Genomic DNA, 16,307 nt, shown 5'->3' on the forward strand with positions numbered 1-16,307 from the left:
ATATTTTTATTGAATTTGGTATTCCCAAGAAACTAGTTCGATTAATTCAAATGTGTCTCAGTGAAACATACAGCAGAGTTCGTATAGGTCAGTTTCTGTCAGATGCGTTTCCAATTCACTGTGGACTAAAGCAAGGAGATGCACTATCACCTTTACTATTTAACTTTGCTCTAGAATATGCCATTAGGAAAGTCCAGGATAACAGAGAGGGTTTGGAATTGAACGGGTTACATCAGCTTCTTGTCTATGCGGATGACGTGAATATGTTAGGAGAAAATCTACAAACGATTAGAGAAAATACGGGAATTTTACTTGAAGCAATAAAGAGATAGGTTTGGAAGTAAATCCAGAAAAGACAAAGTATATGATTATGTCTCGTGACGAGAATATTGTACGAAATGGAAATATAAAAATTGGAAATTTATTCTTTGAAGTGGTGGAAAAATTCAAATACCTGGGAGCAACAGTAACAAATATAAATGATACTCGAGAGGAAATTAAATACAGAATAAATATGAGAAGTGCCTGTTAGTATTCGGTTGAGAAGCTTTTATCATCCAGTCTGCTGTCAAAAATCTGAAAGTTTCAATTTATAAAACAGTTATATTACCGGTTGTTCTTTACGGTTGTGAAACTTGGTCTCTCACTTTGAGAGAGGAACATAGGTTAAGGGTGTTTGAGAATAAGATGCTTAGGAAAATATTTGGGGCTAAGAGGGATGAAGTTACAGGAGAATGGAGAAAGTTACACAACACGAAACTGCACGCATTGTATTCTTCACCTGATATAATTACGAACATTAAAACCAGATGTTTGAGATGGGCATGGCATGTAGCACGTATGGGCGAATCCAGAAATGCATATAGAGTGTTAGTTGAGAGGCCGGAGGGAAAAAGACCTTTGGGAAGGCCGAGACGTAGATGGGAAGATAATATTAAAATGGATTTGGGGGAGGTGGGATATGATGAGACTGGATTAATCTTGCTCAGAATAGGGACCAATGGCGGGCTTATGTGAGGGCGGCAATGAACCTCCGGGTTCCTTAAAAGCCAGTAAGTAGTAGTAGTGTAGTAGTAGTAGTAGTAGTAGTAGTAGAGGTAGTAGTAGAGGTAGTAGTAGTAGTAGTAGAGGTAGTAGTAGTAGTAGTAGTAGTAGTAGTAGAGGTAGTAGTAGTAGTAGTAGTAGTAGAGGTAGTAGTAGTAGTAGTAGTAGTAGTAGAGGTAGTAGTAGTAGTAGTAGTAGTAGAGGTAGTAGTAGTAGTAGTAGTAGTAGAGGTAGTAGTAGTAGTAGTAGAGGTAGTAGTAGTAGTAGAGGTAGTAGTAGTAGTAGTAGTAGAGGTAGTAGTAGTAGTAGTAGTAGTAGAGGTAGTATTAGTAGTAGTAGTAGTAGTAGAGGTAGTATTAGTAGTAGTAGTAGTAGTAGAGGTAGTAGTAGTAGTAGTAGTAGAGGTAGTAGTAGTAGTAGTAGTAGAGGTAGTAGTAGCAGTAGTAGTAGAGGTAGTAGTAGTAGTAGTAGTAGAGGTAGTAGTAGTAGTAGTAGAGGTAGTAGTAGTAGTAGTAGAAGTAGTAGTAGTGGTAGTAGTAGTAGTAGTAGTAGTAGTAGAGGTAGTAGTAGTAGTAGTAGTAGAGGTAATAGTAGTAGTAGTAGTAGAGGTAGTAGTAGTAGTAGTAGTAGTAGTAGTAGTAGAGGTAGTAGTAGTAGTAGTAGTAGAGGTAGTAGTAGCTGAGCTCAGGTGCAATTCATCATCCATTTCAGTCATGTTTGCACGTCGTGTAACAGTATCTCGCGCTACGTGTTTATTCCTTTACGTTAAAGAGATCTATCCTGTGTCTATTCCCCTCTCCGTTTACTCCCCCATAACCCCTAGTCGAACTCATCAGGTTCGCGGACAGTGACTTTGATTACAGGCTTTGAACGCAGTATACCTGCCTGCAGTCTTTGACAAGGCTCTCTGATCTGCAGCTCGGCAATGGTGGGGTGTTGCTCAGTGTTTTCCCTCAATGGCCTTTTAAGCATTAATTTCTAAATTCAAAATCCTACATGGCCTCACCCGATTCCCCGGTTTACACCCAGGCTTTGTTTGCAACATATATATATATATATATATATATATATATAATTTGAACTGGTAATGGAAATTACGGGAAAACGGCTGAACGGATTTTAATAAATGACCCCTCATTTTGAAGCTTGGAACTCAAAGTTTTTCAGAAAAATATTAGTTCTCAGTGAAATGTCAATTTTTCAACGTAATTTTCCTATTTTCCAAAATCCATCTGTCGTCAGTTTTGAGAACTAGCTAATTGCATTTCAGAATAAAACAAAACACACACTACACTAAACAATATTACACGAAGGCCATGATCTGCAAGAATGCTGACATATTTAGAGCTCAAATTAAATTGGTTATTGAAAACTTAACTTACTAAAAATAATTTACAGGTTCGATTCTGTGGTGTGTAATTTTCTGGGTACAGCTGTGTATTGGATATTAAAAACTACAAAACTTGAGGTGGTTTGATGACATTATTACCATTAGAAATGAAATATTATTTTAGTTAATGCCATGATGTGACTATTTTTCATTAATTATACATATTAATGCTATATTGATAGTATAAAAGTGAAACGTTTTGGGGTTATATAAGTAGATGTAGAGAATAACTTAAATTAGATTTTGATTTCTATATTTTACTGAGTGGCGGCTATATAGTATATATAGTATATGTTAGTGAAAGCTATAAAACTTACGTAAGATAATAATATTATTAAAAATCAAATATTTTTATAGTTATTAATCAAGTGGGGTTGGGTCTTTTTCATATATTTAATGGCGGCGTGGTGTAGATATTTATATGCGTGGTTCTCTTCAGTATTGGCTCGAGAGAGAGAGTATCTTTCATTATTATGGAAGCAAATAACTTTCAGAATGTCTGGTATTCTTCATTGAAAATAAATCTCAAAAATGTTTATTTGAACGTCTAATGAACTTAGTTTGCAGCTTTTGCAGCACAAGCCACTAGTTTTATTTTATTTCGAGCCTATGCTTCCTTCTTCAGTTAACATTACTTACTTACTTACATACTTACTTACTTACTTACTGGCTTTTAAGGAACCCGGAAGTTCATTGCCGCCATCACATAAGCCCGCCATTGGTCCCTATCTTGAGCAAGATTAAACCAGTCTCTACCATATATCCCACCTCCCTCAAATCCATTTTATTATTATCTTCCCACCTACGTCTCGGCCTCCCCAAAGGTCTTTTTCCCTCCGGCCTCCCAACTAACACTCTATATGCATTTCTGGATTCGCCCATACGTGCTACATGTCCTGCCCATCTCAAACGTCTGGATTTTATGTTCCTAATTATGTCAGGTGAAGAATACAATGCGTCCAGTTCTGCGTTGTGTAACTTTCTCCATTCTCCTGTAACTTCATCAATTAGTGTTTTGTATCTCATCATTAAATATGCCTATATTTTATTTTGTTTTGCGCAACGTGGAACCTAAGGAATATTAAAATAGTTTGTTCTATCACATTATACTTACGTATGTACATTTATATGGCTTCATTAAATAGCGTATTGTTATAATTTCAGGAGTTGCTGCTATTGCGTTATGCATACCATTTTTCCTACTGGGTGTTAAGTAATTGTTATTATTCGAACAAAACTCTCACCTCAAAGGAGATGATCCCCGGCGAACCCTACCCAGTTGTATTGATTGATATTTCGTAACACAATACGAAACTCTAAGAATAGAAGTTTCGGAATATGTATGATAAGAACTTTGTGTTAAATTTTAACGTACCTTGTTAACATGTTTCGACCTATTTTCGGTCATCTTCGGAACTGGTCGTTGTTGGTCTTGGCGCCTCTTATTTCCTGTGTGGGTGCGTTCGTAGTGTAGAGTCAAAGTGTGTATGTGTTTTGAAATTGAGTTGTGTGTTGAGAATATCGTTGGGGTGTGTCTGTATATTTCGTATTGTTCTAGTGTTGAGTTTCTGGCTTTTTGGTTGGATGTGCAGTATTTCCATGTCTGTGTTGATGTCTCTGTAGGTGTGGTTGGCATTTGTGAAGTGTTCTGCATATGAGGAGGTGTTTTGTAATTTTGTTATGGCTGTGATGTCTTCTTTGTAACGTGTTTGAAATGATCTGCCTGTCTGTCCTATGTAGAAGTTGTTGCAGGTGTTACATTTGAGTTTGTATACGCCTGTGTGGTTGTATTTGTTTGTTTGTGTTGTTTTCAATTTCAAAACACATACACTCTTTGACTCTACAATACAAACGCACCCACACAGGAAACAAGAGGCGCCAAGACCAACAACGACTAGTTCCGAAGATGACCGAAAATAGGTCGAAACATGTTAACAAGGTACGTTAAAATTTAACACAACAAAGTTTTTATCATACATATTCCGAAGTGAAACAGTGTTAAAAGTTGTGTAATCAAGATGTATAATGGAAGTTTGCCTAAACCTGAGGATATACTGAAAGAAAATTTATGCTACTTGCATACTCGAATAGTGTGTAAGAATCTTTTCTGAGAATGAAAATAGGTTTCATTGTCACCTGTGGTGTATACAATGACTACAGCAGACATTCAAGCGTGAATTGACTTCTAAACCTACATACTGTATGTATTGCATACATTATATACCCAGCGACCAGCTATACTAAGAGCAACGAGCCTTGTCTTGTACACTCAACGGCAAAAAAAACCGGACCCTTGTAGCTGATTTCAGAGCCTTGTTCACTCCAGAGCACGATAGACTGGTAACTTACTATTCCCAGAACATGAATTTTACCAGGTGGTAAAATTCATGTTCTGGGAATAATAAGTTAATTAAGTAGTAAAATATCGCTGCAATCGAAAAGTATTGGGAATAAATTTGAATAAGGAACAAAAAAACTTTCCTTCCCAGGCAGGATTCCAACCACGAAAGTCTTAGTTACCAGTCTATCGTGCTCTGGAGTGAACAAGGCTCTGAAATCAGCTACAAGGATCGGTCCGATTTTCTTTGCCATAACTGTACACTTAACGGCAAAGAGACTCTTGGTCGATAAAAATGCTAAGTACTATCGTGCGGTTCACTCGTGTAAGCGCACTGCACTTTAAGGCATTGCTGTGGTGTCTCTTCATTGAAAGTCGTCCGTCTACAATGTAGTCAACCTTACAATAATAAAGATAAAGATAAAGATAGCCTATTGTGTCCCATGAAGGGCAAAGGCCTCCTTAAATAAGGGAAAGCTCTATTTGTCTAATGTAAATGAGCTAGTTCACGTTAGACGTGATATTTAAGTCTAAGAACTTCAATTCTTTTAACAATGGTTCTCTCACTGCCTTTCACAACTTCCTGTCTACTGTATGCACAAATGTCTCTCGAGTAGTTTCCACTTTCTTCTGTCTCTTGCCTGCCTGTTCTCTGAAGAAGTCTGCCCATCTGCGCCGAGATCTGCCCTGAAGTCTCCATCACAAAGCCCTAAAGTCATATTCTTTGATGATATTAAATGACATGAACTGAAAGTTAAGAGTAGATTAAAATGGAGTGTGTTGATGGGTAGAAATTTCTAATGTTGAGAGAAACGTAGATCCACGAGAAAGACTTTCATCCTACGATCTTGTCCACCACAACCATCACTCCAGTCAACGCCAGGGATCGAACCAAAGCTCTGGCACTGAGCTACCGGAAGAGCAGTAGTAGCATCAAATTAAGTACCACCTGTCCTACAGAGGCTAGGACGGATCTGCAGTACCATGCATGGTTGAGCAGTAAGCGGAGATGACAGGTTGACGCGTGATATCCTGCGCATACTTTGTTGCGATCAGTTCCGCCAGGCAGAGTGGCGGGCGTCAAAGTGACACTTCTACGCACCAAGGACAGGCGCCCGTAACACTCGCGCTCAATTCGCCTCTTAGTCCGTCGCACCGCTAGCTTCCGAGTCCTGGCAATGCACTACACCCGAGAATACTGCCAGACAGAAAATACCTGCTGTGTTACACAGGGACATCACTTTATTTTTACCAACATTTTTAACAAATCAAGATTTCAGGTATAACTCCCTGTAGAGTTGATTTGAATAATTTCGAGGGAAAAATTGTTCCGGAGCCGGGTATCGAACCCGGGACCTTTGGTTTAACGTACCAACGCTCTACCACTGAGCTACCCGGGAACTCTAACCGACACGGAGTTAGTGTGCACTCGAAGTTGGTTGCTTGACGGTTGTAAGGCCACTTTGAGGTCTGTGGATATAGAGGGAAAAATTGGATCGGTGTCGGTTAGAGTTCCCGGGTAGCTCAGTGGTAGAGCGTTGGTACTTTAAACCAAAGGTCCCGGGTTCGATACCCGGCTCCAGAACAATTTTTCCCTCGAAATTATTCAAATCAACTTCACAGGGAGTTACACCTGAAATCTTGATTTGCATAATACACGTCACTGTTCGTTAACAGAAAACCACAATTTAAGTCACTCGGAGTTAGTGTGCACTCGAAGTTGGTTGCTTGACGGTTGTCAGCCCACTTTGAGGTCTGTGGATATAGAGGGAAAAATTGGATCGGTGTCGGTTAGAGTTCTCGGGTAGCTCAGTGGTAGAGCGTTGGTACTTTAAACCAAAGGTCCCGGGTTCGATACCCGGCTCCGGAACAATTTTTCCCTCGAAATTATTCAAATCAACTTTACAGGGAGTTATACCAGAAATCTTGATTTGCATAACAAACGTCACTGTTCGTTAACAGAAAACCACAATTTAAGTCACACGGAGTTAGTGTGCACTCGAAGTTGGTTGCTTGACGGTTGTCAGCCCACTTTGAGGTCTGTGGATACAGAGGGAAAAATTGGATCGGTGTCGGTTAGAGTTCCCGGGTAGCTCAGTGGTAGAGCGTTGGTACGTTAAACCAAAGGTCTCGGGTTCGATACCCGGCTCCGGAACATTTTTCCCTCGAAATTATTCAAATCAACTTTACAGGGAGTTATACCTGAAATCTTGATTTGCATAATACACGTCACTGTTCGTTAACAGAAAACCACAATTTAAGTCACGGAGTTAGTGTGCACTCGAAGTTGGTTGCTTGACGGTTGTCAGCCCACATTGAGGTCTGTGGATATAGAGGGAAAAATTGGATCGGTGTCGGTTAGAGTTCCCGGGTAGCTCAGTGGTAGAGCGTTGGTACGTTAAACCAAAGGTCCCGGGTTCGATACCCGGCTCCGGAACAATTTTTCCCTCGAAATTATTCAACATTTTTAACATTAACCTGGCTATACTCGGAAACACTGTTACCCCCCTTCCATTACAGGAGTTTGATGTTACTAGTGCAATATGTAAACAAATCATTTTACTAGCTATAGGAGGAGAGAAATGTAGTGTATCCATTTATGTTGTAGGGAAATACGATATTACGATTTTCAGTTTGATCATCACTTTTACGGAATTTATCAAAATACAGTAGAGTAGTAACATTTTTTTTTCAAAAACTCAACTTTTCAGGCGGCTATGTTCGTTATATAATGTCTACTTTATTTAGCATATTAATTATTGATGTTAGCATACAATATAGAGAGTGCATTTAAATTGAGGGGGTCGTAAGTAAAGGGCTGTAAGTGCACTTAAGTTACTTTGAGAAAATGGGGTTTAAATATTTAAGCATTCGTAAAATCGGTGAAATTTTCATTTAAATTTTAATGTGTGATGCGATTAAAATATCCCTTTGCCACTAAAATTTTAGATACTTTTTCTTACACTGGATGCACTTAACTCATGTTATTACAAATGTCACTAGCATTCCTTTGCTTCTAGCCACCTCAATTAAAAAAAAACTAATCCGAATGTTTAAACAAGTTGCTGAAAGTGATTGCCGTTCATTACAATGCAGGCTTCAATTCAGTACGCATATTATTAAAAACATTTTGAAGCATATTCTCTGGAATTGAATTTATCGTTTCTTGAATATAATTTTTTAGTACTATATTATTAATATAGGTTCTTTCTTCTATAGAAAACGCAATCATATTTATGAAACACACTATACACTGCAGTGTTTACTTCACTGCTTGAAGACTTCGAATACAACAGCGGCCCTAAGTTTGTGTGTCTGACGGGAGCAAGGACATTAGTGAAGGGGTGAGAGTGAAGTACATTCAGAAATGCAGGTACAATAAAAATGCAAGTAAAAATAAAATGATATCCCTGTATATGTATGTATTTATTAACACTACAAATGGGTATACACCCGGTGGCAGTGATATATAATATACAATAATACAGTTATAATTCTACAATAATTACAGCAATTAAAGAAAAATAAAAAAAATAAAATAAAATAAACCTAAATTTATTTCTAACTATAAATAAATAGATGCCACAAACCTAGGACTATAAATAAAAACTATTCTATAATAACGAGTAACAATAAGCAAAAGTAAACCTAACTTGTAAGTACTTCTATTTCACCCAACTATTACCAATTTAAGTAATTACATATCACCTTAATTAATTACATATAACCTTAATTTATTTACATATCAACTAAATTACATATCATCTTAATTAATTACATATCAGCTCAATTAATTACATGACACAACTTAGATAATTACACTGCACCTACAATTACATTTTCAGTCTAATCTTCTCAACCTTTCCTTAAATGCATTGATTTTGAGAGCACCCTGAAAGATTGCCGCAGGTAAGCTGTTCCAGTCTACTATTGTGCGGTTAACAAAGGAAAATTTTGCCACTTCCGTTCTTTGTTTTCTACATTTAAACTTCCTAATATGATCTGCCCTGACTAAGTATGATGGTGTTGCTAATCTAGCATTGATGTCGGTCCATGCTTTGTGTCCCATTTGTGCCTTAAACAATGCGGTGAGTCTGGTTTTTCGTCGCCTTGATTTGAGAGATTCCCACCCTAAGTCTTTTACTATCTCCTCACCATGTCCCTTTCCCATTTTGACATATTTTTCTGCCTTGCGTTGGACCTTTTCTATTGAATCGATTTGGTTTTGTCTGTACGGATCCCACTCTATGTACTGCTCCATATTCCATAATTGGGCGAACAAGGATTTTGTACGCTAAACGAGGGTTTTGTATGTAATCTTTGCAATAGCTGCACTGCATTCAAACTAACGCTGCTGGTTCTCTACTTTCATTGTTTCATTGCATAATCTCACACTTTAAACATCGAAATAAGTGTTATTTATTGGTAAACTTAAGATTTCATAAAATCTATTACTAAGTGTTTGTTCTGTACTGTACGCAATGGCCATGTTACGTTACTACATAACCAGAGATATCGCTACTTCGAAACTCAAGCGTTAATAAAAGAATGAGGACAGAACAAATCAGAATTTATACTCGAAGTAAATGATAATATTATGTTATTAATTCCATCGCATTTTGAAACTCAGACCTCTAACAAAACCGAACATATAGACCAGGCCTGCACAAGGCTTGCGCTCTCCGAGCCGGCTCACAGCTCATGAGCGGAATGCAGATGTTAGCTGCGCTCTGTATAAGAGTGGACTGGAAGAAGGGGTGATGTCGTACAAAATATACACAAAACGAAGTACTATTACGAGTGTTTATGAAATGAATTCCCGTTCAGTCTTTGCAAAACTATATTGGACTATTATTAATTAATAAAGAAATATTTATTTTACAGAAATAATAGAAATTCTGCTAAATATAAATTTAGAAAAATTTAATGGATTTATATATTCATATGCGGATGATACAGTAGTTATTTTCAGTGGTTTTTCTTGGCAGGAAGCATATAGAAATGCTAATATAGATGCTAACATTGTTAAAAAATGGCTTAATTCCAACTTCCTTTCTTTAAATATATCTAAATCAACTTTAGTTCCTTTTTCGTTAACAGCTGCCAGTGTTCAAAATTTAAAATTTAGCGATAAATATAGACTAATAATACACAGTGAAAATTGTTTAGATCCCAAAAGTTGTAAATGTCCACCTTTGAAAGAAGCCACGTATGTCAAATATCTGGGTATCATTATTGATCAGAATTTAAAATGGCCTCTATCTTTGTAAGAGGCTTCGTAAAACAATTTATAAATTCGTTAATCTTCGATGCTACTTATCTATTAGAGTTCTACGAAATGTTTATTTGGCCATTATTCAGTCTATCGTTCAATATGGTATAATTGTTTGGGGTGGAAGTACAAAAATTAATCTTATTCCGTTAAATTTACTACAAAAACGAATAATTAAAATTTGTTTGAAGAAACGTTTCGATTATCCAACTAAATTAATTTATTCTGAATTTAATGTATTTAATATTGAACAAATTTATAAGTATACGCTGATAAAATTGTATCATAAAAATCGTAATAAGTTTGTATTACAGACACACAATTATGACACAAGACGAAATATTAATTCAACATTAGTAGAACCTAAATGTCTCACATCTGCTGGTCTAAACCATAGCATAAATTTTGGCCCTCGGTTGTACAATGCTTTAACTAAATTACACCCAGAACTTCTAACATGTAACCCACTAACATATAACAAGAAAATTAGAAACGTGTTAATATCTTCAATTTGATTAAATAAATTTATATCCTATGTGTATGAATTAATCAACCTATATTATATTTGTATTCTATAATTTTGAAATATATATTAGTCCTACTTTTCACGTGCGATATTATTCTTCTCTACTGTTAATATTATATTATATAATTCCATTGCCGCTGTAATTATATTTCAGTTCCTATTTTATTTTACTTATTTATTTATATTATTATTTTTTTTTATTTTAATATTATATCTGAACTGCGACCGAGCACGAGCGCTGCTCATTCGATCTCAAATTTTGTTAATACTACTGTATCTTCTTTTTATATTGCTTGTATTATTTTATTTATTTGTATTTCTCTTTGTTTGTTTTGTAATTATATTTCTTTATTCTGTAATTATATTTCTTTATTCTGTATATTTGAATTTAAATAAAATAAAAAAAATAAAATTTTATCCTACTAAGAGAGCATGCTGAAATGATCTGGACACTACTTAAATGTACAATATCGTTTTGTCATATTTTTATTTATCAGTACATCAAAACGAGGTTTTATGCTGTTGGCAGCTGAAAGGAACAGTAGCCTACTGATCGTAATGAAACATCAGTTACAGATGTTCGATGTCTGCCTTTATTAAAGTTGATTATAGAAAACAGTTGCTCATAAATATAAATGTTGAGCCAAACATAGCAATCATTTTCACAGCCAGCCTGTATAGTCGTGGATATTATTGCTAATGTTTAGTCTTGTAAAACTCAACCAGGCTAGTAGTATTATTCAAACGATCTTAAGCCCTTAGGTCACATTGAAGATCAATAAGTGAGAGCTGTAAATCGTTAAATGTTATGTTCCGTCTTTTATATTCCTCCATACTGTACTGTAGCAGTAGGTAAGCAACGTGAAACAGTTACTGAGAATAGGCCTACACACTGCACTCCACTAGATAACTGAGTGGTCGTTTCCCTCTCCTCTACCTATAGCAAATCTATGTCATTGTGACGTATCTTCGTCTCCGTTCGGCGAGCGGTAAACACGGCTCTCCCGCTCCGAAGGAGCGCGCGCGCTCGTTGAGCGCTGTTTGTGCAGGCATTATATAAACGATACGTTAGCCCATTTCAAGAGAACGAAATGGAACGCATTTTGTTCATATAGGCCCTAAGTAATATAGGTTCGCTTCATTATTTCACCCTTTTGTTACGATTAAATTCCATGGATTCATTGTGGTTGAGTTCCCATGACTGGTTAAGTTGGTTCGGTTGGCTTGGATTTGGATTGGCGTAATTTCTTACATTCAATTTGTATGGTGAGTCATTCAGTTTGTTTGTTTTCTTTTGTTTGTTCATTTATCTGTTTAGTTACCTATTAATCTATTTCACTATTTATACAGGGACATCACTTTATTTTTACTAACATTTCTGATATTAACCTGCCTATACCTTTGAATCAACGGTTGCTAACCACTTCCATGACTGGAGTTCGATGGCGTAATATACAAACAAATCACTTTACTAGGTATAGGAGGGAAGAAAAGTAATTCATCCATTTACGTAAACTATGAAATACCAAGCTTTTGAGTTTGATAATTTTCATTAGGTTTTTGTTTAATCAAAATACAGTACAGTATTAACAATGAGTGTTTTTACTCACGAACTGAGCTGTTCATACGGACGTATTCATTATGCAGTGTATATTAGAGTGTCTATAGCACATTATTGTACACTATAGAGAATGAAGTTAAATTGAAAAATAATCATAATATGGATATTTAAACACATTTTTCAAAATGGTGGCGGTTCATTTCGATTAATGTATGTTATTCCTATTTCCAGTTTCGTCCTTCGTACTAGTAGGCCTAACTCACGTTGGAATAATTCTGTACCTACTCTGTAAAAGAGTACCTTACGTACTGTAAATTCAATCTTCACTTCTGCTCGATCCGAAAAGATAAACTTACTCAGACATTCTATCTACAGTCCGTCCAAGTGATTATGTCGCAGGATCGTAGAAAGGAGGGAAATCACGTGACAATTAATTACTTAACGAGGCCCTTTTATTTAAGTTATTTTAAACAGTTGTATGGGTATAATATTACGTATATGTCCAATTCCTAACAGAAATTAATGTTCTCAGAAAAGAGCTAAGACAGCCCAGCCACTAGCCTTTACCGAGAGGCGAATAGAAGCTGGTGGGGAAAACCGGAATGCGACGTAGGCAAATGGACGACAGTACCTTTGCGAAAATGATGCAATATTGAAAGCTCTTTCGTCATTGGAAAACGCGAACATATTTTTGGAACGTACTGTGACGGTAAGGCTACTATGACTTGGATCTGTGTGGAAGACGGTTGAACTTCATTCGTAGAAGGGGTGGGATGAAGTACTTTCAAAAACTCAGGTACAATAAAAATTGAAGTAAAAATAAAATGATGTCCCTGTATAACTATCTTTTTAGCTACATATTTTTATTTAGGCCAGCGATGTTAATTTCTTCTACCTACGGCAGTGGCTTTACCTTGTGGCAAGCTATCAGAGCCTATCGAGATCTGAACGTGAACTATTTGTATGCGCGCAAGAGTGTTATATGTGTAATTCGTTCTGTTAACTCCGTGCTCTTCAACTTGTTCGTCAAGTGTAATAAATATTTTGATTCTGCTTGAGAAAAGCGTTTCTTATATCAGAATTTTGGCAGATACAGTAAATGTTTGTTATGTAAGACTGGGCGCACACTTATCTAGCAAATCTGCTTTAAGCGAAAACGTTTTTGCTTAAACATGCTCAAACATGTTTTTTTCAGTGATTAATTGTACAGTCGATCAGTCCTAGTGAAATGGAGGAGTACACGAGAGCGGAATAAGCAGACCTGATTTTCGAATACGGATGAGCCAATGGGAACAGTAGACAAGCTCACAGATTATATCGGGTCAAGTACCCACATAGGAGACATCCGGCCCATACGATTTTTCCACGACTGTTCCAAAAGTTAAGGGAAGGAGGGCACGTGGTGCCAAATTACAATTCCATTTCCACACAACTATTTTTGCTTATAACTTTAGACTCGGTCATTTCCGGGCCATGGTTCCTCACCTCAAATTGATACATGTGCCCTTCGCCATCATCCCTGAAAGTTAGTAACACTACCTCGGAAACTCCCTGTATAGGTAAATATGTTGTATAACAAGCTTCTAAAAAATACTCTTTGGATAAAATAAATGTATAAGCAAACCGAAAATTGGTGAGAGTCCAAAGTGCAATCAATATATTTCCGAACTGCATTTGTATTTATTGCACCGCTAAACATAAATGCACGTGTCACTCAAGACCATTGCTTCCATGGCTGTTGAGTCAGTAAATAGAACAGCGTCAGACTGTATTTCTACACGTGATTTTATGTAAACATGACAAAGACCTATTGCGATTTTTCCTGGAATCTCTCCATGCTTTTTATTATTTTTTTTTGTTGTGTACATTTTATTCAATTGTCGGTTTCTGGTTTAATTATGTGAACCCTACTTACTTGTAATTTAATACTAGTATGTATCCCGATGTGTTTATTTTTATTTTTGTTGTGAACATTTTATTGAATTATCGGCTTCTGTTTTTATGTGATTTTCGTATTTGATTCTAATAACAGTAATATGTATTCTACTGTCTTTATTTTTATTTTATTAGGTAAATTTTTATGTAACTCTTTTGATCTCATTATGTAAATCGTATCTGCATGTAATTTCCTAAATCCTATTCAGTTGTATGTTCAATTATGTAACCAAGTTTTGATCCTGGTTGAGTGTAAAAGAAGGCAATACGGCCTTAACTCTGCCAGTTAAATAAAGCCATTATTATTATTATTATTATTATTATTATTATTATTATTATTATTATTATTATTACTACATATGCCTTATAGCTAGTCTTCTACTCTGCCTTCAAGAGATGCATTTAGTATAAATTCCAGGTGTTTCCCTGATTCTAGGTAACTTCTTCGTTTCCTATGTTCTGTGTGTTGCCTGCATTCAGGACAGTCCGGAAACTTAATGATCGCTCCTTAAATGCCCTACTTTAGAGTTTAGAAACGAAAGACCAAAGGTTCGAAAAGAGTTAGGGTTAAACTCAATTGTTCCTAAGAATTGGACGAACTCTAGATTAAGAGACGATGTCCTCCGATCGGAATGGTAGACCCAAGGGTTAGAAACATCCGAATACGAGTCTGGTACTTTACCAGGAGTCAACACGCTCTGCTCAAAATGTTTTATAAACCAGGAAACTTAGAAGAAAGGAAGTATTTATCTCTAAGTCAATCGAAATTTTGATTCAGGTACTGTATCTAACGAAGTAGTGCAGCTCTTTGCATACTAGAATATGAAATATTCATCGCTGATTATGTGCTTTCATCCGTAACGAATGTACAATAGAATTTTAAATTACTAGACGCTCTGTAAAGCGAAATAGCTTCCTTGGAGCTCGGGACAGCAAGCCACTGATAATCCGACGTCCACTCGCTGAATTTTTAATCCGTACTGCAACTACAAAGGCTACGTGTGGCTTCACTTACCAGCATTAAGGGTGCTTCATAGTGCACTTCAGACTGTTGCTGAATACTTCATAGTCGTATGTTCTGGAAAGTCATCTTTGTAAGAAATTAGTTCGTGTTGTGCCTTAACGTAAGTGTCTCATTATGGTTACTTCAATGTAAGGTTGAAAATCATGTTGGATAAAGAAATTGATTTCGAGAAATTAACATCACTCTTTTTCAGCAACTTATACTTTAGACTTATTTACTGTAATTACTCATTTATTTATTTATTTACGTATTTATTTACATATTACAGTATTTATTTATTTATTTATTTATTTATTTAGTTATTAATTTATTTACGTATTTATTTATTTACTTATTTACGTATTTATTTATTTATTTACTACTTATTTAATTAATTATTTATTTATTTATTTACATATTTACTTATTTACGTATTTATTTATTTATGTATTTATTTTCTTATTTATTTATTTACGTATTTATTTATTTACATATTTCCGTATTTACTTATTTATTTAGTTATTTAGTTATTCATTTATTTACGTATTTATTTATTTACTTATTTACGTATTTATTTATTTATTTACTTATTTATTTATTTACGTATTCATTTATTTACTTATTTATTTATTTACTTATTTATTTACGTATTTATTTACTCACTCACTCATTCAATCATTCATTCATTCATTCATATTTACTTATTTACTCATTTAGTTATTTCCTTATTTCTTATTTATTTACTTATTTACCAATTTAAATGCATTTATGTACTTCTCTATTCCACTATTTATTTATTTATTTATTTACTTATTTATTTATTTATTTACGTATTTATTTATTTTTTATTTATTTTTTATTTATTTACGTATTTATTTATTTACGTATTTATTTACTTATTTATGTATTTATTCACTTATTTACGTATTTATCTATTTATTTATTTATTTACAGTATATATTTATTTATTTACGTATTTATTAATTTGTTTACTTATTTATGTATTTATTTACGCATTTATTTATTATTCATTTATTTACAGTATGTATTTATTTACGTATTTATTTACTTATTTATGTATTTATTCACTTATTTACGTATCTATTTATTTATTTATTTATTTATTTACAGTATATATTTATTTATTTATTTATTTATTTAATATTTATTTACTTATTTACAGTATATATTTATTTATTTACGTATTTATTTATTTGTTTACTTATTTATGTATTTAT

General features: G+C 34.9%; 2 non-coding genes across 2 annotated transcripts; both read left to right on the top strand.

Moving 5' to 3' along the window:
• Window positions 1–6,285: 6,285 nt before the first annotated feature.
• Window positions 6,286–6,357, top strand: TRNAK-UUU (transfer RNA lysine (anticodon UUU)). The gene has a single exon. It is a non-coding gene; the product is annotated as a tRNA-Lys (tRNA).
• A 213-nt stretch (window positions 6,358–6,570) lies between these two features.
• Window positions 6,571–6,642, top strand: TRNAK-UUU (transfer RNA lysine (anticodon UUU)). The gene has a single exon. It is a non-coding gene; the product is annotated as a tRNA-Lys (tRNA).
• The last annotated feature ends 9,665 nt before the right edge of the window (window positions 6,643–16,307 follow it).

This window comes from Periplaneta americana, chromosome 11, assembly GCF_040183065.1.
Source record: "Periplaneta americana isolate PAMFEO1 chromosome 11, P.americana_PAMFEO1_priV1, whole genome shotgun sequence".
NCBI classification, from domain to species: domain Eukaryota; kingdom Metazoa; phylum Arthropoda; class Insecta; order Blattodea; family Blattidae; genus Periplaneta; species Periplaneta americana.